General features: G+C 38.2%; 1 protein-coding gene across 6 annotated transcripts in view; it reads right to left on the bottom strand.

Moving 5' to 3' along the window:
- The window catches only part of TFDP2 (transcription factor Dp-2), a 185,777-nt gene extending 168,426 nt beyond the window's left edge, over positions 1-17,351 (bottom strand). For 4 of the 6 annotated variants that reach the window (XM_027875898.1, XM_027875895.1, XM_027875894.1 and 1 more), the window contains exon 1: positions 17,287-17,351. The gene's annotated coding sequence lies outside the window, so the exon portion shown is untranslated. Of the gene's footprint in view, positions 1-16,923; positions 16,989-17,273 lie in introns of those variants that run through there. The other 2 variants (XM_027875893.1, XM_027875892.1) reach the window with 2 other exon arrangements.
- Positions 17,352-27,210: the final 9,859 nt, after the last annotated feature.

Here is a 27,210-nt window from a genome sequence, read left to right on the forward strand (position 1 = left end):
TTGGTGAAACTATCACAAAATGATAAATTTAGAGTTAGAAGGGTCCTTGGAGGTCACTTGATTACAATCTCTTCATTTTAAAAATGAAGAAATGGAGGCCTAAAGAGATTTGCCCCAGTGTCAGAGGCAGAATTCAAACCCAGGTTCTCTTTAACTTCATTTAACAATTGAATCATCATTAGAAATCCTGCAGAAGATAGTTTTGGTAGAATTGTGGGATTGGATGCCAGACTGCAAGGGGTTGAGAAATAAGTAGAAAGTGAGAAAATAAAAGTAATGAGTTATATTTTAGGACTTAATTAAATTTATTTTTAAAGAACAGAAGACCAGTAGAATTGAAACTGCTATCTCCAAAACAACTAATGATCTATTAATTGCTAATTGCTATTGTAATTTCTCAGTCCTTATCCTTCTTTACATCTCTAAACTTTTGAAATTGTTATCACCACCTTCCAGGGCACTGCCGCCCTCCAGGTTCTCCTACCTGTCCAAATCACTCCTTAGCCCGCTTTGTTGATTCATCATCTGCCTTCAGAACCCCATGTGTAGGTTTAAACATTTTTGTAAATGCATAAAAAAAAGATTACAAAGGAAACCAATAGAAATAAAGACAATCTTTTTTTCATCTAAGTTCCTGGACCCCTCTGACATCCAACCACAAACTCTAGGACTCCAGGTTAAGAACCTCTGTTCCATTCAGGCAGGATCTCTTCAGTTTCCATGGTTTCAATTAGCAATTCGATGCAGATGGCTCCCAATCTAAGCATCTAACCCTAATCTCTCTAATGAATGCCAGTTACCCATAACCAAAGGCTGACTGGACATTTCTATCTGGATGTCCCACAGACATCCATTTCAAACTCAACTTATCAAAACTGTAATTCCAAACCATGCCCATTCTGCCTCCAAAGTTCTCTGTTTTTATCTGGGGAACCACTTCCAGTCACCCAGCTCTGTAACCAAAGAATCACCTTCAACTCTTCACTCTCCCTGGAGCCTAATAAACAAATAAAATTGTTGATTCTAACACTAACCTCTCTCTTCTATCATCTTATCTAGAAGGGAACTTAGAGGCTCAAAAAGATAAAGTGACCAGCCCAGGATAACATAGCCAGTGTCTGTGGCAGGATGTCAACTAAGATAATCTTGACTCTATCCACTATACTACCCAGTTGTCTTCTTGCCTCAAGTATTTCTTTCCTCCAGTTCATTCTCCATAGTTACCAAATCAACGTTCCTAAAGCAGGTCAGCCCTCCTCCCACTGACACTAGGATAAAAGGCAAACTCCTCAGCTTGGGGTTTAAAGCCTTAGCAGTCTGCTCTGGCCTACCTTTCAGTACTGAATTCACATTACTCCTCTTCTCATACTCTCTACTGCAGTCAAACCCCTACATGCTATGATCTGAATTTAGCTATCTCCTCCCTGCCCTCTCTTCTCATCTCTTTCAAAATCCTTAATTTCCTTCAAGGTTCAACTACAAGAAGCCTTTTTCTGAATCCCCTACTTGTTAGTTTTCTCTCTCTCCTCAAATTATCTTATACAGTATTTGCTATCTGTGTAATTATTGCATCTCCAATAAAACAGAAGTTCCTTGAGAGCAATGCCTAACTGTAGTACACACTTAATAAAAACTTAATGAACAAAAACTATATACAAATATTTTTTTTAGGATTGGCAAGGAAATTACAGCCAGACCTGGAGGCTGACAAAGAACATGTTGCTTATTAATTCATTTGATTCTACCTGGCTAAATTATAAATGCATTGTATTTAAAGTCTTACTCTTTATTTTGAAAATTTATTCATGTTTTATTGAAATTATTAAGTTTATAATACTTTTTTTGAAAGGAATAACAGATGACTTATAAGAGAAAATAAAATGACAAAGCTGTGGTCACCTGATGATGTTGGGAAACTGAAGCATTTCAAGTTATTTTATAAAATTATCTAAACAGCTGATAATGTGATTTAGAGTAGTTCACAGTGCTTGTACAGTACTTCAGACATTTGTTACTCTGTAAGATCTGTTCCCTCTACAAAGCAATGCACAGACTTTCCATTTACTAAGTGAGCAAACCTATCTATCTATTATTAGCCTTATCAGATCCCCAAGCCCACCGAATGTCTCATAGTCCTTTATCAGAGAAACTTAATCTGTAAAACCCCAAAACAATACCAATACAGTAACCTGAAAAACATTAAATTTTATTTAAAAATATGTAACGATAAAATTCAAACAATATAGATATAGGATCAAATTCAATAATCTTATGTAAAGTGCTTTGCAAATCTCAGTGCTATAAGGGTTAGTTGCTATCATTATGATGATGATGATGATAATGAAGCTTCCCTAAAAATAAGAGACCAAAAATGCAAATCAATGACAAAAATTTTAACATATTCAAATAGGGTTCTAAAGCTTACAAACAAAGCACTCTCCGGTGAAAGAGACAGGGCCCTTATTAGATGAGGACACTAAAGCTAAGAAGTTAAGTAACCTGCTTATGGTTACAATTTCTGGTATGTGAGAGCTGGACTCAGACTCCTGGCTCCAAGTCAAGTGCTCTTCCCACTACACCAAATTGCTCTTCAGAAACTTTTCCTACAGCCTAGTTTGCAGGGATCAATTTGCCCAATTTCACTTCATTTCTGTAATATCTTTTCTTGCTTCTTCAGACATTCCCCCCCCAAAAAAACCCCAAAAAACAATGCTAAGCAAAAAGATAAAATAATAATGGGGAAGAGGGAAAGGATGGACACAAAGCACAGAGGCGACTGGGCTACAAGGTCAGAATGACAAACACATAAGGAGCAGCATTAGAGGGAAAGCTAACAGTCATCTATTTCTGAGGCTGACAAGACTAAAATTCAAGGGGCAGCTAGGTGGTGCAGTGGATAGAGCTCTGGCCTTGGAGCCAGGGGAACTTGAGTTCAAATCCAGTCTCAGACACTAGACACTCACTAGCTGTGTGACCCTGGGCAAGTCACTTAACCCCGATTGCCTCACCAAAAAGTAAAAAAACACAAAACTAAAATTCAAATTCCAAAAACACTAAAATCCCTGAACCATCAGGGTTTCCTATACAAAATATAAAATAACTTTCAAAAAGACAGTGAATAAAACTTATTAACTAATTCACAATGACTAATGAGCACCTATTATATGAGATTAATCTTTCGAAACAAATATATTCAAATGAGCATATCAGTGTTCTTAAAACAAGGGCCAAACAAGGGCCAATACATGAAAATAGCCTTGATTCTACCTGCCTTGGTAAAAGCTTAGTAAATAACCAGAATTTAGAGTAAGGATTATTCTCTTCTTGGGATGAGCTGATAAACATCAAGTTTACAGAAATGAGTAGTCAATTAAGTTTAATGTAGTAATCTGAAATTATTCATCTTTCTTTTCACAAAATGTCTGACTCAAAAGGTTTCTTTCCAAGCTATGCATTATAAAAATAAATTTTACACAAATAGGAAGTGACTATATATAGGTTTGTGAACTTTTGGACTATACACACACATACACATATATTTGAGAGATTTTGGACTGTGTATGTGCATGTACGTGTGTTCTTAGAAGCTTATTGAAATAGCAAAATACACACAGAAACAAAAAAGCTGTCTTTTTTAAATGATTTTTTACTGATTCCTTTGTTTTTTGACAATTTCCTCCAGTATCATTCCCCCTCCCATATAACAAATAGTATTTTTATTAAAGACAAAAAAAAAAAGAGAAAAAGGAAAAAATCAGCATAACTGATTGATAAGCTGAAAAAAAATGAAAATACGTGCAATGTGCAACACTGATGAACCTCCCACTTCTGCAAAGGGGTGAGGTGAGAGTGGCTTATTTTTTTTCATGCCATGTTCATTCTTTATAATTCTGAAACATTCACTTTTGGTGTGTGTGGGTGTGGGGGGGAGTGTTCTTTCCATTTACATTGTCATAGTCACTGTGCCTGCTGGGTTTTTTGGCTTTGTTTACTTCACTCTGCATCAGTTCATATATAACTTTCCTTGCTTCTTTGTATTCAGTCAGGCAATAAACATTTATTAAGTGCTTACTAAGTGTCTGGCACTGTGCTAAATGCTAAAGAAACAAAGAAAGGCAAAAGGCAATCCTTACTTTCAAGAAGCTCATAATCTAATGGGGGAGACAACTTGCAAACCACTATGTACAAACAAGATATAGATAGATAGACAGATGATAAATCAGAAATAATCAACAGAGGGAAGGCACTAGAATTAAGGATTGGGAAAGGCTTCCTGTGGAAAATATATCTGTTGCGGCAGCTAGGTGGCGCAGTGGACAGAGCACAGGCCGTGGAGTTGGGAGGAGTTGAGTTCGAATCCAGCTGCAGACACATAAGACTTACTAGCTGTGGGACCCTGGGCAACTCACTTAACCCCACTGCCCAGCCAAAAAAGAAAAAAACAAAAAACAAATAGAATATATGTCTGTTAATTGCTTACTATTGGATAACAAACTCTTACCATAGAAATGCAGTAGAAAGATCTTTTACCATTCAGTTGCTTCCCTTCCTAGGTACATTAATCTTGCCTGTGAAAAAGTTTTTCAGTTTATTATAATCAAAGTTATTTATTTTTACTTTTGTAATTGTCTCATCCCTTGTTTGGCTCAGAATACACCTATTACCCATAGCTGTGAGAGAGATATGATCTGTTCTCTTCTAATTTTTTAATACAATCATTTTTAATATTAAGGTCTCCTATCCATTTATACTGTATTGTGGAATATGGTATAAAGGGTTAATCTAAGCCTAATTTATATCAAGACTGCTTTAGTTTTCCCAGCAGTTTAAAAAAAAAATAGGGGGTTCTTTGCTAAGTAATTTATGTTTTCTGGTTTACTGAAAACTAGAAGTTGTTTCCTTGTTTTTGATTGTCCCTTGTCTATTCTGTTCTACTAATCTACTTTCTGTTCTATAAGCAAAGCAGATGGTTTTAATAACTACTACTTTAAAATAGTTTGAATTCTACAAGTACAATTGTCCCTTTGTCCCTACCTTTTTTCATCTCTACAGTGATATTCTAAATTTTGTTTTCAAATTGTTATTATTTTTATGAAGTTCTATGAAGTATCTCTTTGATAATTTGCTTGATATAGCATTAAAACTGTAAATTAACTTTGGTAGTATTGTCATTTTTGTTATACTAGCATAGACTAGTCATGGATACAGTATATTTTCCCTCCACCTATTAAAGATGTTCTTTATTTCTTTAAGGAGCACTTTGTAACTGCTAAACAAGTCTTTTATGTGCTTTAATAGGATTGATCCTTAAATACTTTAAGCATTTTTGTAGTTACTTGGAATGGGATTTTTCTTTCTATTACTGCTTCTTGGATTTTGCTGTTATTACACAGAAAAGGTGATTTTTGAGAGTTTAATTTTTAGTGTGCAATTTTGTTGAAGCTATTATTATTAACTGTTAAATATCTAAGATTTTCTAAATAAATTATCATATCATCAAACAGTGATACTTTTTATCTCCTCCTCCATGTCTTTATGCTTTAATTTTTTTCTCTTGTCTTACTGCTATGGCTAGTATTTTCATAACTATAAGAAATAATAGTGGGGAGAGTGGGCATCCTTGCTTTACTCTTACATTTATTGGAAAAGATTCTAGTGTATCCCCAGTGCATGTAATACTTTTTGGTTTTAAATACTGTTTATACATATATATATATATATATATATGTATGTATATATGTATATATATGTATATATATATGTATATATGTGTATATATGTATATGTGTGTATATGTATGTATATGTATATGTATATGTATGTATATATACATATATATGTGTATATGTATATATATGTATATATACATATATATATATATTTTTAAAAGGTCCCTCCATGCCTATGCTTCTAGGCCTATTTGAATAAATGAATGCTATATTTTGTCAAAGGCTTTTTTCTACATGTATTAAGATAATCGTGTGGTTGGGATGTTTTTGTTTTTTCAGTTTATCAATTATGTTGATTGTTTTCCTAATGTTGAACCATCCTTGCATCCCTTGTATAAATCCAACTTGATCATAATGAATGATTTCTTGGGCAAATAACTGTAGTCTGTTTGACAGGACTTTATTTAAAAGTTTTTGTTCATTAATGATATTGGCCTATAGTTCTCCTGTGTTTTATCCTATTCTAATTTAGGTGTTAGGACCATATTTGCCCCATTAAAAGGATTTGAGTAAAGTGTTTTCTTTCTCAATTTCTGAGAACAATTTCTATGACATAGATATCAATTATTCTTTAAAATTTTTGATAGCATTCTCCTGTGAATCCAACAGGATCCAGAGTTTTTTCTTTGGTAGTTCCTTTACAAGTATTTCTATTTCCTTTTCTGAGACTGGGTTAAGATCTCTATTTGGTCTTGTGTTAATCTGGATATTTTTCACTTTTGAAGGTATTCCTCTATTTCTTCTGTGTTCTTAGTTTTATTAGCATGTAACTGAGCATAATAGGTTCTGGTTTATTTTTATTTTAGTTTTGTTGTGATTTCACCTTGCTCATTTGCTGTTTTGTTGATTTTCTGCCTTGTTTTTAATCAGATTGGCTAAAGTTCTATCATTTGTATCAGTCTCTTCTAAGAACCAGCTTTTTGTTTTATTATTTCTATATGGTTTTTTTTTCCAGTTTATTTCTCCCCTCATTTTTTAACATTTCCTCTTCTGCTGACTTTCTGATTTTTAAATCCATATTTGTCTTTTTCTGTTTTGCTAATGTTTGTAGGTTTATGATTTTTTCACATACAGACCACTTTTGTCGCATCACGGTAACTTTGGTGTACTGTGTCATCATTATCATTTTCTTTCACGTAATTATTATTGTTTCTGTTGTCTGTTCTTTGACCAACTCATTTAAGATTTCATGGCTAAGTCTCCATTTAGGTCGCTGTGTTTTGTTTGTGTTCTGAGAACTGATTTATTATTTTTGCTGTGTTACTATTTCTGCCTCTTGACATTTGTTTGCAATTGTTCTATGTCCCAATACATGGCCAATTTTTGTAAAAGTTCTATTTAGTTCTGAGAAATACATTTATTCTTTACCAATTCCATTTAGAAGATGCTATAACTCTTTTAGCTCTGGTTTCTCTAGCAATGTGTTTAGTTCTGTATTTTCTCTTTTGTTTATCCTTCTATTAGACTTCTCTAAAACCCAGACAGGTTTTAGGTAAGTAACACTACTCTGTTACTACGTCTTTTTGTAGCTCAATTAATGTTACCTTTTTTAACTTAGATGTTTAAGGCATCTGGAACATGTAAATTATATATTGATATTGGTTTGTCAATGGTTCCTTTCAGCATAATGTAATTTTGTTCATTTCTTTATGTTTTTAATGTTTGTTTTTGCTTTTTCCGAAAGCATTAATCGCAATTCCTGCTTTTTTGGGGTTCACTTGATGCATAGTAAACCTTTTTTTCTAATTCCTTATTTTTATTCTGTGTATATCTTTGTTTCTAAAATATGTTTCTTGTAAGAAATAGATTGGGGGTTTTCTTTTCTCATACAATGTCAATATTTTTCACTGCTTAACCCATTCACACGTAAAGTTATGAGTTAGATTTTTTTTTTCTTTCCTTTATTTATCCCTAATATTGGAATTTTTCCCCCAAAATAAACATTCTTCCCTCTATCTATGCCTCTTCTGTTATCTTAATCTATTTTAAGGCAATCCAAAGGGTCTCTTCCCTTCACCCTCAGGTACCCTGCCCTCCTGTTTGTTTCCCCTTTCCTTAGTTTTGGAATTGTATTAGTTCCTTTTTTTTTAATCTCTTTTCCCTCACAATTAAGTATTCAAGAAGAATCCTCCCCCACTTCTCTTCCCTTTCTTTTATTCTCTGTATTCTTCATGAAATTAAAACTTAAGAAGTATCTATTTTGGGTTCCCTGTTCTAAGCAGGTTGTTTTTTTTTTTCTTTCTATTGTCTTGTAGATCCTGACCCCGCCTCCCTTTTTTTGGGTGCTTCACTCTTAGAAATACTAATTCCTTAACATACACACTCAATTGGGTATGGAAATCTATCTTACCCTGCAGGAAAATAAAGGGAAGGGGATAAGGGGGGGAGGGGATGATATTAGGGAAGGCAGATTAGGGGAGGGGGCAATCAGAAGCAAACACTTCTGAGAAGGGACAGAGTCAAAAGACAGAATAAAATAAACAGGGGCAGGATAAGATGAAGGGAAATATGCTTAGTTTTTCACAACATGACTACTATGGAAGTGTTTTGCATGACTACACATGTATAACCTGTATCGAGGTGCTTGCCTTCTTAATAAGGATGGGTGGGGAGGGAGGAAGAGAGAAAATTTGGAACCCAAAGTTTTAAAAACAAATGTTAAAAATTGTTTTCATGCAACTGGGAAATAAGATATACAGGCAGTAGGGTACAGAAATCTATCCTGCACTATAGGAAAATAGAAGGAGAAGGGAAATAGAGAGGCGGGAGGGGTGAAAGAAGAGAGGGCAGATTGGAGAAGGGATATTCAGAATGCACACTGTCTTAGGGTAGGGGGAGGGACAAGATGGGGAGAAAATTTGGAACTCAAAATCTTGTGGAAGTGAATGTTGAAAACTAAAAATAAATACATTTATAAGAATATGAAAAAAAAAAGAAATACCAATTCCTACAGTTGACAGGATGCTGCCCTACAATACAAATCTCCCTATGCTCCTGATTATGCAGCCCATTATTGACCTCTGTCCTCCCCTTGGTCAATTTGTTCCCCATTTGCCTCGAAATCTCTTCCCTGGATCCATGCCTTACCACTCTTCTGGGTGACAGCTGCCCCCAGCAGCTCTGAATTTCATGAGCTAGGATAAATAGTTAAGTACCAAATCCCTCAGATGATATTCATTATAAGGTTCCCTATCTCTCTACAGAATATGTCTCTTCTCCCATAGGGACATTCATCAGTGGTACTCCTTCCCACCACTAAAACAAGGTTTCTCCTTCCCCCCCACCCCTTTCAATCCCTCCCTTTGCTTCCTCACTGATTCTTCTATAGGTTCTTTTCTTCCTGAGAAGCTCTAGTGGTTATTTTCCCTTCATTGTTAGTCCTTGACTTGAATATGGGATATCACATATTCCCTTTTATCTTCTTCTCTTCTCTTTCATAAGAATGAATCACCTGTAGGTGGAGTGTTGTGAGGCTTAGTCCATGATGTTTCAGGCTTGTTTCCCCATTATTTCTCTCTGACTTCAGCTTTCATTCTTGTCTCCTCATTGCTTTCAGAAAGAAATCTCTTAATGGTCTATCTTGTTACTTGGTTGTTGTTGCTGCATTTATTTATCCCGTTTGAGAAGTAAACAATTTCTTAAGATCTGGTTTTCTTCCTAGGAATTTTTTGAACATCTTTTTTCTATTGAAAGTGTAACTTTTCTATTTATTGTTGGGCTCATATTTGCAGGGTAGGTTATTTTGGATTGCATCTTGAGTTCTTTTGCTCTTCAGAACATTTTATTCCATTCCCTCCTACAGCTTCTGGTAGGCACAGAATGGTCTCATGTTATTCATTTCTTTCCTTTATATCCAAAGCTCTTTCTCCTGATCACCTGAAGAATTTCAGTGGAACTTTTAAAATTTACCACTATAAGTCTTGGAATTTTCAGCATAGAGTTGTTGCTTTTTTTTTTCTGCAGGTAATCTGTGGATTCTTGATTGGCAACTTTGTCTTCTGTGTTCAAAAGTTCTGGGCAGTTTTCTTATATTATTTCTTGTACTATGGTATACAGTCTATTTATCCTGTCTTCAGGATCAGTACGTTTTACTCATATGGCAATCATTCTTTCTTTTAATGCTATTGTTTTTTGTTTCTCTTCTTACTTCACTTCCATGTACCTGCATTCCCAATCAGTTGTCCTCTTTTGTTTCTTTGGGAAGACTTGCCATCATGAAGTCATGTCTTTTTATTGTGCAAATTATTTATGCTATGCAGATCATAAATTCCGCTTGGTGCAGTGAAAAGAGAGAAGTGGGCCTGGGGTCAGAGAGACTCAGGAGTTCATATCCAGCCTCAGACACTTGATAGTTGTGGGGCCTTGGACAAGTCACTTAACCTGTCTGCCCTAGTTTCCTCAACTGTAAAATGGAAAAAATAGTATGTAGCTCCCAGGGTTGTTGTGAGGGTTAAATGAGATAATATTTATAAACTGTTTATCACAGTGTTTGGCACATAGTAGGTGCTTGTTTCCTAAGCTCTCAGGTTGAGCTCTGAGGCATCCCAGATCCCCACAGCTCCTTGCTAATGTCTTGATCCTTGCCACTGTCAGATTGTACAAATTTCTGCTATTTGGATCTCTTCAACCCCAGGGAGTAGGGGGATTTGGAGGAGTTAGCTTATGAGTGGTGGGTAAGAGAGTGTTGGGTGGGTAGCTTGGAGGTTAAGGATTAGCTTTCTTTGCTGTTAGTTCATTAAGTTTTTATACTTTGTTCGGCTTCTTCGTGTCCTAGACTGTGAAGACAGATCAAACTGCTTTGCCTCTGGCACATAATTCCTATTTTGGAAAGGTCTGAGAGGTGGTAAGGATCCAAGAAAATATCTAGTCCTGCATCTTTTTGGTCACCTCATCCCAGGTCCTATTTCTACTTTATTTCCTACAGTAAGTGAGATGACACAGACTCCTACTGCTTATCTTAATTTACTGTTGACATTTCTACCTGTCAGTTACACCTGCTGACATGGATAAAAACACTATCAGCAACAGCATTTTTGCATCTTGTGTCCAATGGGTCAGGCAGTGCCTAGTTATCCTGTTTTTTATTCTCTACTTTATTCTTCCGTGTTTTCTTAACCAGTTTCAGCTGATCTCTTTCCATCCCAGTTTAAGATTTGACCAAGGTTTTATTATACACATTTTTCCTTTAACCTAGCTGGATTTATTTTAGTCAAAATAACAAAGTACAGCACATAATATCTTCTATACACATAATATAAAAGAATCACTACTTTTGTTCCAAGTTCAGTTTAAGTGGTATCTCCTACATGAGGCCTTTTCTGATGATCCCAAACTGTTAATGAGTGAGTTACTTCTAAAATTACCTAATATTTATTCTGCACATACATATATGTGAACATGTTGTTTCTGATAAAATGTAAGCTCCTTGAGGGCAAAGACCATTTCATTTCTGTCTTTGTATCCTCAGCATCTAACACAATGCCTGATACATAGAAGTTGTTTGTTGATAGACTAAGGTAATTGGTATCTAATTCTCACAGTACTATTTGGCTGAGTAGCCTAAGAGTAGCCATGAGAACTAGGCCTATGTTTGTCACCTATTCAATATAATTCATTGTACATATAGTATGGCCATACAGCCCATAAGTTATGACTCAACCAATTTACTAAAATATAGCTAAACTTGAAATGTGCCTTAATAAAAATAATAGCTTACATTTATATAACACTTTAGCCTTTTCAAAGTGCTTTACACACATCCTCTCAATTGATCTTAATAACAAGCAAGTAAGTTATCATTATGTCCATTTTTATTGAGAAAACTAATGCTTAGAATGATTAAGGGTCAAAGACCTAATCAGTGTCAGAGATGGAATTTGAACTCCTGGCTTCCTAACTCTCAGTTTGGCACTCTATCTACAATACCAGGATACCTAAGACATGAATACATGCAAGGTTAATGCCTTTTAAAAAAACATTTAAATTAACTATTACTGCTATTGATACATGCACATAGCATCATTTTACTGGGTAATCCAGGGCCTAGGTGGCACAGTGGAGAGAGTGCTGGGTCTGGAGTTAGGAAGACCTGAGTTCAGACACTTCCTAGCTGTGTGACCCTGGACAAGTCACTTAACCCTGTTTGCCTCAGTTTCCTCATCTGTAAAATGATCCGGAGAAGGAAATGGCAAACCACTGAATAATCTTTGTCAAGAAAACCCCAAATGGGATCACAGAGTCAGACACAACTGAAAAACAACTGAACAAAACTGTATAATCTAGAAATTATTTATATTTTGCACTTTAATACAGATAACGTGACAAAATTACAACTTAAGAAAAGAAAAACAAGAACACTAATGACATAACCACGGATGAAGTAAATTATGTTTAGCCCTTTCTAACTAGTTTTTCTGAGGCTCTATCTTGGGCTATTATTTTTTACTCTACCCTCCTTCTTGATGATCTCATTAGCTCTCATGGGTTCATCTATTATCTCTATTCTCCCAAATCTATATATCAAGCCCTCTTTCCACCCAGCTGTCTGAATGGCATCTCCAATTCAACATTTCCAAAACAGAATTCATCTTTCCCCCTTTCACCCACCTCCTGACTAAGCTCTCTTTTGTAAAGGGACTTCCAACTTCAAACAAAAAGTTCTTCAAACTACCCTGGTTGGAATCCTGTTATCTTTGGCCCTTTAGCCTCCTTCATCACCACCCCGTATCCATTCAGCTTCCAAGACCTCTCAATTCCACATCTAAGTCTCATATCCATCGCCTTCTCTCTATTCATACCACAATTCTGGGGGCAACTAGGTGGTGCAGTGCATAAAGCTCCAGTCTTGGAGTCAGGAGGACTTGAGTTCAAATTCATACTCAGACACTTGACACTTACTAGCTGTGTGACCCTGGGCAGGTCACTTAACCCCAACTGTCTCACCAAAAAAGCAAAAAAAAAAAAAAAAATTTAAATAAAAAATAAAACATACCACAATTCTCCTTATTCCCTCTTAACTCTTCTGATGAGTCCAGCTCTGTCTAGCTGTCCTGCTGTCTGTCCTTCACAATCTATTTCCAATCTACCCTTCTCCAAAGTGATTACCCCCAACATACAAACTACATTCTAGTCAAATTGCCTACTTGCTGCTCCCCAAACACAACATTCCATCTCAAATCTCCTGGTCTTTGCTGTCTGGCACGCCTATGATGCTCTACATCTCTACCCCAACCTATTAAAAGCCCCCAAGCTCCCTTCAAGTGCCATCTCCAAGAGGAGGCCTTTCTGGTTCCCCCAGTTGTTGGTGTTCCTTCTGGAAAAAAAACTATTTTGTACCTACTTATCCTAATTTATTTATCTGTGCACATGTTGTTCCTTTACTAGAAAGTAAGTTCCTTCCTTAGAATCATGAATAGTGCCCTAGCACAAAGGGATCCTTAATAAATATTTGTTGAATACAATGACCAACCTGGACTCCAAAGGGCCAATGATGAAGCACGAAATCCAACTCCGGAAAGACAGGTGATGGATTCAAAGTGAAGAATGAGACATATATTTTTAGACATGGTCAATGAGGGAATTTGTTTTGTTTAATGATACATATTTATTACATGAGTTTTATTTTTATTTCAGTTGAGGAGAGGGGATTGAGGAGGGGGAAAAGAGAGGTGGAGGGCAAGAAAAGGAAAAGTGAATCACTGAAGCATTTAAAAATGCATGGACAAGAACAGATGGCCAGAAGGAAACAGAGACAATGACAGCTTTGAAAGTTACATGTTGCAATTAGTATACACTTAAAAGGAAAAAAAATTGTATGTAATAATTCCCTTATTCTATTCTACTTTGAATACAGAAATACTCATTTTATTTTAGTGTCTATTAAAAATTAAAATACTTGTTGAACTAAACTTCTCTGCTTAATTTCTTATTAATCAATCCTAAATACTACCTGCATTATCTAAGAACAAAATATAAGCCTAGGCAAAAAAGCCCTTTTCCTAAGTTTGTTGTCTGACACACTCACATTTTCCCAGGACTTGAGAAGGCAATGCTTTGGTTGGTTTCAGAGGAGAGACTCTGAAAATTCTATCCCTACTTCTCCTAAACTTCAGGCTGAAATAAGTTTCAAAAAATATAGTATCAAAAAATGTGTTAAATAGAGGTGATAATGTGCCAAGGAAATTAAAAGTAAATATTTGTTGTGGATGGATGATTCAGCCATGAACAACCTCGTGAATAATCTAGAATTTATCTACATTCTTCAAATCATGCTTCTCAACTTACAAAAGTTACGTACATATAACCTCAAAAAATGAATGGACTTACTTTTCAGTTTTCAAAAATATCAAATACATATTCTTAGATCTAAGTATTTAAAATAACACTCAAAGGATTTAAGATAACACCCCAAGTATTTAAAATGACAACCAAATCAGAAATTAGTGGACGTGTCTAACTTAAAGTTTGCTTGGAACCCATACTTCCAAAATTTAATATTAATTCTTACTGTCTTTGTTCCTTACAAAGTTGGACTGATATGATCAGATAGCATTCTACAGAACCAACACCAACCAAGGACATTCAGTCTTATGAGGAAAAAAAAAATTCAAGTGCATGTTATAAAATCCATACTCATGAAAGAATCTTTTGAATTTTCAAAGGTACAAAATGTAAATGCTTCCTACTAATCTAAATTATATCACTATGATCAGTCTTATTTATTACAGTTTTGGTAATAAGCAATCATTTTCTATTTATTAAGGCAGCAAAGATTTTATCTGTGTATCTCACTTTTTAAATGTTTTTAAGTTCATGACTGAGAGCTTTAAGACTTCTGACTGCGAAGGAAAAACCTACAGGTGTCCAGAGAACCTACGGTCATGTTAAAAAATAGACACAAATTAAATGGCTACAATAACATAATACTATCTGTGTGATACTGACAAAGCAATTATAAACTATTTGAGCCAACTTCCCCATCTATAAAATGAGGGGCTTGGGTCTAGATAATTTCCTTCTAACAAATCTGTTTGCTCCTAACATCAATAGAGAAAATAAAGGAAGAATTTGATGAGCTTTTGAGACTTAAGGGACTTTTTTTTTTTTTGGTGAGGCAATCTGGGTTAAGTGACTTGCCCAGGGTCACAAAGCTAGTAAGTGTTAAGTGTCTGAGGCTGGATTTGACCTCACCTCCTCCTGATTCCAAGGCCAGAGCTTTATCCACTGTGCCATCTAGTTGTTCCAGGGACTTATTTTTAAATAGAAACATTAGTCTTAAATCAGAGAAAAGGTTGCTATGTATGTAAAATCATTAAGACCAAAATTTGGCTCCAGACACAAGACCATGTAATAAATGGCAAAAACTTAATTATTTTGGCTGCAAAAGAAACTACAAGCCTAAAGCTTCATCTGCAAATGTCAAAATTCTTTATAAATGTTTATATTTCATTATTAAGAAATACAAGATACATATCCACAAAAGCATGTATTATACATATCTCTTATAAAAACACACAGTTTGCTAATAAACAGTATAACAGCTTCTAAGAAAATCTAAGACAAATAACAGAAACAATCTGCATTTTGCTATCCACACAATTTAGGCATTTGCTTTGCTGCTTGGCAACACCACTGATTCCAATCTTATAGTATTTTAACACTGACAGATAACACTAAATTCATTTTCCATGGGAGTGAGGAAGTAAACTAAATGATCTCCAAGGTCTCTTCAAGCTCTCAATTCTGCGATTAATTCTACTCTTTTCTTTAGCTGACATAGGATTTAGACACAGCATATGATATAGAAAGCACACTGGATTTGGAATCAAAGACTATTCAAATCCCAGCTTTGTCATTTTCTGCCTATGTGACCTTGAGCAACTCACTGGACCTCACTGACCCTAAGTACAATGAGGGGGCTGGAATGGATAACCCCTAAGGTTCTTTCCAACTTTAAAATTATGACATGATCTACCACTTTCAGATTAGAGGTAGCCTGCTAAGATGAGAAGAGTACTAGATTTGAAATCAGAAGAGTGAAGATCCTAGCAGTAACTTAAACCAAGTGACCTTGAGCAAGCAGGTTGTTTCACTTCTCAAGGCAACAATTTCCTCATCTGTAAAAGGTGATGGATCTGAAGCTCATCCTTCATTTCTCAGTCTGTGACTGAGACACCAATCGAAACGATAAATGGTACAGGAAATGATTTGAAAAGAGATCAAATTATGACTATAATACTAAAGTTACAGGCGGGGAACCAAGAAACTAAGCTGTTAACTTTTTCAGGGAGAATAAGAACATAGGACTTAAGTACTTGGAAGGTTGTGATGTTTTGGGAGACCTCAGGATGGCTCAGCAAAGGAAAGGGAATTCAAATTTGCAGTGTCTTAATACTGACACTGATAACATCTGATTCATTTTCCAAGGGAAGGGAGTAGACTAGATAGATGGATAATCTCTGAGGTCCCTTCAAGCTCTAAATTCTCTGATAAAGCTCCATGGAACAGAAGATGATCCACTCCATTCTTTAGAGGCAGAGGGAAAGAGTTGTAATTGTGGAGTTACAGTTGTTGAGAAAGGGAGTGAACATAAGGATTAAGTTTAAAAGAAAAGGAAAGGCTTCAGTTGGTGGTCTTAACCAACAGGTCACTTCCAGGAGGATCGCTCCAAGATCCGTGGTGGGGGAAGTGCCTCTGAACAAGGAAGATGACTGCAGGGAGGGGGAGAGGAAGAGAAGTGCAAAAGGAGCGAGGAAATCTTCCAGCCCCGTGGGGTCCTTCACCCCAGAAGCCATCACTGCTTTTGTTATGCGGCGGATGCCTGCAAAGGCGCTCTCCCCTGCACGGGGGTCCCCCCACAAATGGGGAGGGGGTGCCCCAGTCCGGCTTTCAGCCCCCGCGTACGCGCGCCCACGTAGGCTCCCACGTCCTGCTGCGGGAATGTAAGGGACAGCACGCGTGGAAATAAAAGAGGGTGAGGCTCGCGAGGAGAAGGGCACGCGGGGCTCCCCAGCCACGAGGGCGGGGATTTCAGACCCGCCCCTTCCTCAACCGCTGGGGGAGGGAGGGGCGAGAAGAGCCCAGGGCTTGCTTCCTCGGTCCCTCGCCTCCCGCCTCCCCCCTCCCCCCACCGTGACCCCACAGCGCTGCCGCGGCCGCGCGAGGACCGAGAGCTGAGGGGGAAGGGGGACGTTACCTGCCGGTGTAGCCGTGGAGAAGGCGGCCTGAAGGGGACGCGTCCGGCCCGCGATGGGAAGAGGCCGAGGAAGCGACCCGGCGCCGCTGCCGCGGCAGCTTCTCGGCAGGACGAGGGCAGCCGGCGGTCTGCGGACTCATCCCCCGGGGCCCGGGGGCGAAGGCGCCGGGGCTCGAGAGCCCGCGAGACCGGCCGGCCGTGCGCACGCAGCCTCCAGGAGCCTCGTGCCCGCCCGCGCGCGCGTGCGCCCCACCGCCCGTGCGCGGCCCTGCTCCCGCTCCCGCCCCAGGCTCTCCCCGCCCCCCCCCCCAACCGAGAGTCGGTAACAGCTGCTGCTGGCTCAGGCCCACCTGCTTCTCTCACCTCGCCGGCGCTCGGCCTCGGCCCCGGCTCTGCTCTCTTCTCTCTTCCCCCGCGCGAGCTTTGGCGGGGGCTGGGCACTACGCGCTCTGGTTGGACGCCTGGCCGCGTGACGTCAGGCGCCGCTGCCCGCCGATTGGTCTAGCTGGCGATGCGTGCAGGGTGTAAACAAACCCCGCCCCTGGCTTCCCAATGAGGGCGGGGAAAGGCGGGGTGGGCAGGGGGGCGGGGCCGAACGTCCCGCCCGAGCCCTAACCGCGAGGTGACAGCGGGAGGGGGAGGAGCCTGGGAGGGAGGGAGTGGAAGAGCGCTGGGGGTGGGGCCTGCTTCAAGTCCCGCCCATGGGGCGTGGCCGAAAGGAGCGTGGCCCGTGGCTTGCCCGGGCCTCCTGATTTGCCGCAGGAAATTCCAGTCCTTCCAAGGAAAAGGAAGGAGGCAACTCGGTGGTGCAACAGATGGCGCGCTGGGCCTGGAGTTAGAAAGACTAGTTCAAACCCCGCTTTGGACACCGCCACCACCGCACACGCGTACGCGCACGTGAATTCACCCCAGTCTACATCAATTTCCCCATCTGTAAAATGAGGACAAAATGATTAGCACCTACTTCTCAGGGTTGTGAAATGCGATCATATTTGTAAGGCGCTTTGCAAACTTTGCAAAAGCACCGCACAGATGCTAGTTTTAAAATAACGTTTAGTTAAAATAATGCCATGATGTGACAGAGCTGGCAGGACCGAGGAAGGGGGGCCTCTGTGTCTCTGTGCCTCACAGTGCTCAAGAGGGAGCCAAGACTGCTTGGGGATTTCACTTAGAAATCCTAAGATCATAGATTTAAAGCTGGAAGGGACCTACTCTAACCTCCCTTGTTTTTCACATTAGGAAACTGATGGTTAGCATGCATCTAAAACGATTTGCCCAAGGACACCCAAAAGTAAGCCTAGGAGATTCTATTGACCTGGCAGCCTAGTCAGCAATAATAAATACTAGCTAACATGTGTATAGCACTTTAAGGTTTGCAAAGTGCCTTGCAAATAGTGTTTCATTTGATCCTCACAACAATCCAGAGAAGGATGCTATCATTATCACAGATTGATGAAGAAACTGAGGCAGACAAGTTTAAGCAACTTGCCCAAGGACACCCATCCGAGAAATTCGGAGGTGGGATTTAAACTCGGGTCTTTCTCACTCTAGTTCCAGCAGTCTATCCACCACTGAACCACCTAGCTGCCAGCAAGCATTTGTTAAATGTCTGCTAAGTGCTGGGGATACAAAGAAAGGTGGAAAACATGGTCCCTGCCCTCAAGGAGCTCACTTTCTGATGGGAGGGTGAATATGCAAAAAATTATACCTTCAAGATTTAGTCCTTTCCTTGCACCAAACTCCCATATCTTAGCAGGTAAAGCCATTTGGGTCCAGTGGCAAGATCAGGATGACTGGAGATGGCCCAAGATATGGTGGGAGACCTTGGCCTTTCCTAACTCCACTCAAACCATACCAAACCATTCGTACTCCTGGGAGGCTGGAATGCAGCAGCTTACACAAAACTGATCCAAATAAGGAAGCTCAGAGACAGGATTCAATTGTTGTTGGAAGGAAATAAGTAAATCAGACTGGGTGGAGTGGGGTTGAATGGACTTTGGATTTTTCCTCATACCAAGAAAGAGCATGAGGACAACAGCCAGAATAACTGAATCAGAGACTTTTAAATATGAACAAAACCTCAGAAGCCATGCAGACCAAATTCCCACCTATGAATCCCCTCCTTAACAGTGCCTACAAGGGGTCCCCTAGTCTCTTGAGCGAACAGCTCCAGACACTGCAAGAGATAGCCCATTCCATTTTCATTAGCTCTAAACATGATGACCTTCTCCCCTCTATTGAGCTGAAATCAACCTCTGTGTAAGTTCCTAGGTCTGCCCTCCAGGGCAAATGAATTCCTGGTTCTCAACCTTTCAGAGGTTTGAAAACTGATCACATCTATCATGTTTTCTTCAGACTAAACACCACCTTTCAACAAACCTTCAGTTTGTTTGGTTGGTTTTTGGTTTGGTTTTGTTCTTGTAAGGCCTGCTTTTGAGTTTCCCTCACTATCCTGGCTACTCTCTCTGGACAGCTCTAGCTTATCAATATGTCTCTTAAAACATAGTTCCCAGAGCTAAACATTCTTTCAGAAGCAGAATGAACAGGTAAAGTCAAGGGAGTTGAAAGCTAAATAATGTCAAATTCATACCACCTTGCATAATTTTGAAATACACAAATCCTGAAGCAATCGTTGCTTCAGTTTCACTAATAAAAAACTGAACATCTATAACACAGTTCAATACAAGTATTTTTTTTTTGTGTGTGTGTGTGAGGCAGTTGGGGTTAAGTGACTTGCCCAGGGTCACACAGCTAGTGTTATGTGTCTGAGGCCGAATTTGAACTCAGGTCCTCCTGATTCCAAGGCCGGTGCTCTCTCCACTGTACCACCTAACTGCTTCCAAAAAGCATTTTTAATATCCCTACATGAAAGACACTACAAAATACTGGAGATGCAGAATATCTACCCACCCCCCAAAGGGTATCCTCTCCTGAGAGTATACTGCTGTGTCCTTTACTGGGAGAACACAACATGCACACAAGTAATTCAAGGAGGAAAAGACCCCTAACCACTGGAGGACGAGGAAAGGCTCACTTCACGGAGAAGATGGCAAGAAAATAAGGCTTCTGAGAGGTAAGGATGAGGAATGAATTCCAAATATGAGTAGCTTGTGTGGATACATGGAGGCAGGCAATAGAATGTTGCATCTGAGGAAGAGCTAATAGATTAGTTCAGTTGGATCCTGGATTACAAAGATTAGGAAGGAGAATAATGTAAAATAAGGCTGTGGAAGGGTATTGGACCAGACTGTTGAGAGCCTTAAATGCCAGGGAGAGAAGTTTGCTTTTTGAACCAAAGGTCATAGGGAGCCACTGAAAAATTTTGAGCAGAAAAAGGACATGGCCATACTGGTGCCTTAGGAAGATAATTTTAGCATCCTCATGGAGGGTGAATTGGAGATGGGAGAGACTGGAAGCAGAGAAATTAACTAGGAAGCTAACAGTTGTGTACATGAGGTATGATAAAGGTTTGAAGGAGAGTAATGATACTTTGAATAGAAAAAAAAAAAAGGATAGAAGAGATGTGGAAGTCAGATCCACAGGATCTGATGAGGAATTAGAAATGAGGGCTGATGACTGAGATTACAACCCAGATAATTGGGAGGATGATGGTATCTTCAACAGAAAAGGGGAAATGGGGGCGGGAGAAAGGAAGGCAGGCTTAGAGAAGATAATGATTACTCTGTTTAAAATTGTGCCTCAGTTTCATTCCAAATCTGTTAAACCCGATATTCTTTTGAGCAAAAAAACTTGAAAAAAAAAAACCTTAAATATCTTCCATATAACATCCTCAGACACAACGTGAAGCAAAAGGAACAGTGAAATGTAACAAAATTTCCATCCACTGTGTATCAGTGGTGTGATCTGGCTGTGAATTTCCATGACCTAACCAGGGTAAGCCATAAAAACCTGTAGATGCTAGTTTGACAGCAAACCAATCTAATCTGGGATAAAAGATAACTTACTACTGTAGTTAAAAAAATAAAAAGACCCCAAAAACCCTCCAGGAAAGAGTAACTTGTGGAAGTTTTTCTGGGAGGAGGGGAGAGGAAAACTAATATAACATTTAAAAATTCCTAAATAGGCACCTAGCGCCAGTTTTGACCTAGTGATAGCAAAATTGGCTTCACAAATGATGAAAAAGGATTTTTTCCCTTTTGCCTTAACAGCCATCTTTCTCATTTCCTCCTCATTGCTTCAATCAGAAACTGTATTTTGAGACAAGAAAAGAGAGTTTTTTAATGTCATTATCATCACTCAGATTTACATAGCACAATATGATTTACTTACTGCATTCTTCACAACCAATTGAGGCAAGTGGTACATGTATTTTCATTTACAGAGGAGGAATCTGAGGATGAGAGGAAATGACTTACTCAAATTCACATGGTCACTAACAAAAATTCATGATTTCTACTGGTGGCAAAGAATTGGAAATTGAGGGGATGCCCATCAACTGGGGAATGACTGAACAAGTTGTGGTATATGAACATAATGGAATACTATTGTGCTATAAGAAATGATGAGCAGACTTCAGAAAAACCTGGAAGGACTTACATGAACTGATGCTGAGTGAAATGAGTAGAACCAAGAGAACATTGTACACAGTAACAGCCACACTGTGCAATGACTAACTTTCATAGACTTAGCTCTTCTCAGCAATGCAAGGATCTAAGACAACTCCAAAAGAGTCATGATGGAAAATACTGTCCACATCTAGAGAAAGGACTGTGGAGTCTGAATGCAGATGGAAGCATACTATTTGCTCCTCTTTTCTTTTGTTATTTTATTTCTTCTTTCTCGTAGTTCCTCCCATTAGTTCTAATTCTTCTATACATCATAACTAATGTGAAAATATGTTTAATATGAATGTGTAAGTAGAGCCTATATCAGATTTCATACCATCTTGGGGAGGGGGGAGGAAAAGGAGAGGGAGAAAATTTAAAACTCAAAATCTTATGGAAGTGAATGTTGAAAACTAAAAATAATAAATTATTTTTAAAAAGTCATGCATTCTCAGACCAAATTCAGTACTTTATCCTAGAGATAAGAATTTCAGTGTTTATTTTATATTATCCATACCTAACCAAGTCTACTTAAAATTAATCAAATAAGTATCAATAATGTTGTCACTGTTATCGTTCAGTCATTTTCAGTTGTATCCTACTCTTTGTTGCCCCATTTGGGATTTTCTTAGCAAAGATACTGGAGTGGTTTCCCATTTCTTTCTTCAGCTCATTTTATAAATGAGGAAACTGAGGCAAACAGGGTGAAGTGACTTGCCCAGGGTCATATGGCCACATGTCTGAAGCCAGATTGGAATTCAGGAAGATAAATTGTCCTGACTCCAGGCCCAGTGCTCTATGCACTATCGCACCACCTAGCTGCAACAATAATACCTATACTTAATAAAGTAGACATGTATACTAATATTTTTTACTAGTCAGCCCATGCGTGTCCTAGCCCAGTGCTTCTTCATAAGAATTAAAATACTCTTCCCCTTCCTCTTCACTTTCTAAGTTCCAGGCCCACATTACCAACTGATTACTTGACATTTCAAACAGGATATTCCATGGGCATCTCAAACTCAATAAATTCCAAGCAGAATTCTGCCGGGATTCCCCTTCACAGTTTCCTACTTCTCACAATCACTTTCTACATGAAGTGTTTCCTGATCCCCATGGGTACTTATATTTCAGTATTTGGTGCGTAATGTATATGCATAGAAACTCCATGTTATGTATATACTTAGAAACTGCCATGTTGTCTCTCCTATCAGAAATCAAGTGCTTTCAGGGTGGGAATAGTCCGAGTATGTCTTTGTATCCCCAACACTTAACACAGTGCCTGGTAGCAGTAGGCACTTAATAAATGTTTATTGTTTAACTGATTGTCCGTTATTCCATTCTGGCTTCACTTCTCATCTACTTGAATTTCTATGTAAGCTCTCATCTTCCCTTGATCCCTCGTTGTTGTTTAGTTGGTTTTTCAGTCTCATCCAACTGACTCTTCGTGAGCCCTTCTTGATTCCCTTAGCCTTCTACTTTTCCTGGTCCAGTAATACCTGATTCAGGGTAACTCCAACCATCCACTTTCTCAGCTTTTACTCCCAGATTGCAAAATGCTTACCAAAGAAATCACAAAACTGTACAATCTAAATTCACTATAAATTTCTGCTAACCTATCTAGCCTTCCCCAAACAACAAATGTTTGTTGCTTGATTGCTTCATTTGACAATGATATAATAATAATAATAACAATAACTAGCATTTAAATAGCACCTATTGTGTGGGAGGCACTGTGCTAAGAACTTTATACATATTCTCATTTGATCCTCACAACAGTCACTTGGAGAGTGAGAGAAAGGTAGGTGCTTTTATTATTCCCATAGAAGGGAGGGCAAATTGGGGGAGGGGGTAATCAGAAGCAAACACTTCTGAGGAGGGACAGGGTCAAAAGAGAGAATAGAATAAATAGGGGCAGGATAGGATGAAGGGAAATAGAGTTAGTTTTTCACAACATAACTACTATGGAAGTGTGTTGCTTGACTACACATGTATAACCTGTATCAAGTTGCTTGCCTTCTCAATGAGGGTGGGTGGGGAGGGAGGAAGGGAGAAAATTTAGAACCCAAAGTTTTAAAAACAAATGTTAAAAATTGTTTTCACATGCAACTGGGAAATAAGACATACAGGCAATGGGGTATAGAAATCTATCCTGCCCTACAGGAAAATAGAAGGGGAAGGGAATAAGAGAAGGGGGGGTGATAGAAGGGAGGGCAGATTAGAAGGGGTATTCAGAATGCACCCTGTCTTGGGGTGGGGGGAGGAGTGAGATGGGGAGAAAATTTGGAACTCAAAATCTTGGAGAAGTGAATGTTAAAACTAAAAATAAAATAATTAATTAAAAAAAAGAGTTGGACATGACTGAATTATAACAGCTTCCATCACTGGGCTCCTTGCCTCTCTTCTCTCCCCTGTGCAATCCATTCGTCACACAGCAGCCACACGGATAGCCCTAAATCACAGATCTCTGTTGTATTTCAGTTTCCTGTCTCCAGCTTCTAGGACAGTACCTTGCACATAGAAAGAGTTTAATAAACATTTGTTGAAAAGCTGATATCTAAACAAAAGAGTTAAGAAAAGATGCTTGTGAGCTGTTCTGTTTATCTTTCTTCTATCTGGTAATTTACAATCCAATAACCCCCAATATAATACAGAGTGAGGGAATGATAGATAGCCTCTCCTTAGGAACAAAGTGGAACAGTGCAGCCTTCTTTCCCTTATCATAAAAAACCTCACCCTTCTTTTTTATGTTTTTAAATGTAAAAAAAAAATATTTAGGGTGAGATGATCCAGAAAAGCTGTTTTTGACACACCTTTTAGTTTTCCTTTTAAATTTCAGGTGTAAGCTTTTTTTCTCAAATTGATTCTTTTTTTTTTTTTAACCAGACAGTCTAATTGAAGAGCTAGAAACAAGGGCTTTTGTTTTTCTGTGATACATATTTTGAAAATGTCTTCTGCCTCTCAAAAGGAAATAGGTCTCAATGGAATCTAAAAGATAAATTGGTGACCTTTCAACTCCATTAAAATATAATGAATATGTTGCTAGTGAAGGTGAAAATGGTTGCTTTTGAACCATGGAATCTGTTGAATGTGTACCATGAACCTTCCAAACTATTTCCCTATGAGTCTGGAGTAATCATTTGTACTATGGCTTGGAATTTTCAGCACTTCAGGAGGAGTGGGGGTTGTTGTAACCCCAAAATAAGTGCAATGAATCCACAAATTGGAGTTACATATTGCAAAACTGAAACAGTGAAAAAATGTTTTGTAAATTTAAATTGTTTTTGTGTTCACCTACTGTGGCTACTGTTCAGACTTTATTCAGAAATCTTTTATAGGTTTTATTCGCTAAGAAAAATCATTCCATATCTATGAACAATGTCTCAATCTTATGTATATATGTTTTATTAATATGTAAATATTTAGATATTTTAAAATTTCAATATTTTTTAAAACAAATTCAACAAAGGACTAGTTGTGAAAATGGTGTATAACATTGTGTTGTGATATCAATTCATGAGAAGCTCCTTATGTCCATTCTGAAAGAAAACAATAAATTACTTTAATTGAACTTACAAAAAAAAATTGTTTAGTATTTTATTTTCCCCCAATTAAATGGAAAAACATTTTTCAACATTCATCTTTAAAACTTTGAGTTCCAAATTCTCTCCTTTCCTCCCTCTCCCCCCACATTGAAAAAGCAAGCAATTCGATATAGGTTATACACGTGTAGTCATGCAAAACATATTCCATATTAATCATGTTATGAAAGAAAACATAGACCCCCCCAAAAAAAATACCTGAAGAAAAATAAAGGAAGTAAAAAAATATGTTTTAATCTGTATTCAGACACCATCAGTTCTTTCTCTGGGGATGGATAGCATTTTTTATCATAAGTTCTTTAGAATTGTTGTAGATCATTGTATTACTGAGATTAGCTAAGTCATTTACAGTAGGTCATCTTACAATACTGCTGTTACTTTGTACACAATACATTTCACTTTGCATCACCTCATGTAAGTCCAGGTTTTTCTGAGAGCATCCTGCTCATCATTCTTATAGCACAATAATATTCCATCAAAATCACATAGCACAATTTGTTCAGCTATTCTCCAATTGATGGGCATCCTCCCAATTTCCAACTCCCTGCTACCAGAAAAGAGCCACTATAAATATTTCTGTACATATAGGTCCTTTTCTCTTTTGTTTTTTTATCTCTTTTGGGATATAGACCTTGGAGTGGTATTGCTAGGTCAAAGGGATGCAGGGTTTTATAGGCCTTTGGGCATAGTTCCAAATTGCTCTGCAGAATGGCTGAATCAGTTCACAACTCCACCAACAGTGCATTGATGTATCATTTTTCCCACATCCCCTCCAACACTTGTCATCCTCCTTTTCTGTCCTATTAGCCAATCTAATAGGTATGAAGTGATACCTCAGAATTGTTTCAATTTGCATTCCTCCAATCAATAGCTATTTAGAGCACCTTCTCATATGGTTATTGATAGCTCTGATTACTTCATCTGAAAACTGTTCATATCTCTTGATCATTTATCAATTGCGGAATAGCTCATATTTTTATAAATTTGACTCAGTTCTCTTATGTATTTGAGAAATGAGGCCTTTATCAGAGAAACTTATGTCAATTTTTTTTACAGTTATGATTACTAAATGTATTTCCCTCCATCCTATTTCCCCCATTTATTTGATTTTCTCTCTTTCACCCTGTCCCTCCTCAAAAGTGTTTTGCTTCTGACTACCATCTCCCCCAATCTGCCTTCCCTTCTATTACCCCCCCCATTCTCTTATCCCTTCCTCTCCTACTCTCCTATAGGATAAGATAGATTTCTATACCCAATTGAGTGTGTATGTTATTCCCTCGTTGAGCCAATTCTTATGAGAGTAAGGTACACTTACTCCCCCTCTCACGTCCCACATCTTCATTGCCCATCCCCTCCCTTGTAAAAGCTTTTTCTTGCCTCTTTTATGTGAGATAATTTACCCCATTCTACCTCACCCTTTCCCTTTCTCCCAGTGCATTCCTTTCTCACCTCTTAATTTTATTTTTTTTAGATATCATCCCTTCATATTCAACTCACACCTATGACCTCTGTCTATATATACTCCTAACTGCCCTAGTAATGAGAAAGTTTTTGTGAGTTACGAGTGTCATCTTCCTATGTAGGAATATAAACAGTTTAACCTTATTAAGATACCTATGATTTCCCTTTCCTGTTTCCCTTTTTATGCTTCTCTTTACTCTTGTATTTGAAAGTCAAATTTTCTATTCAGTTCTGGTCTTTTCCTCAAGAATGCTTGAAAGTCCTCTATTTCATTAAATGTCTATTTTTTTCCCCCTGAAGGATTATACTCAGTTTTGTTGGGTAGGTGATTCTTGATTGTAATTCTAACTCCTTTGCCCTCTGGAATATCATATTCCAAGCCCTCCAATCCTTTAATGTAGAAGCTGCTATACCTTGTGTTATCCTGACTGTGGTTCCATGATATTTGAATTGTTTCTTTCTGGCTGCTTGCAATATTCTCTCCTTGACCTGGGAGCTCTAGAATTTGGCTCTAATATTCCTGAGAGTTTTCATTTTAGGATCTCTTTCAGGAGGTAATAGGTGGATTCTTTCAGTTTCTATTTTACCCTCTGGTTCTAGAATATCAGGGCAGTTTTCCTTGATAATTTCTTAAAAAATGATGTCTAGCTCTTTTTTTG

The sequence above is a fragment of the Vombatus ursinus genome, unplaced genomic scaffold (genome assembly GCF_900497805.2).
Source record: "Vombatus ursinus unplaced genomic scaffold, bare-nosed wombat genome assembly UNPS02014810.1, whole genome shotgun sequence".
NCBI lineage: Eukaryota > Metazoa > Chordata > Mammalia > Diprotodontia > Vombatidae > Vombatus > Vombatus ursinus.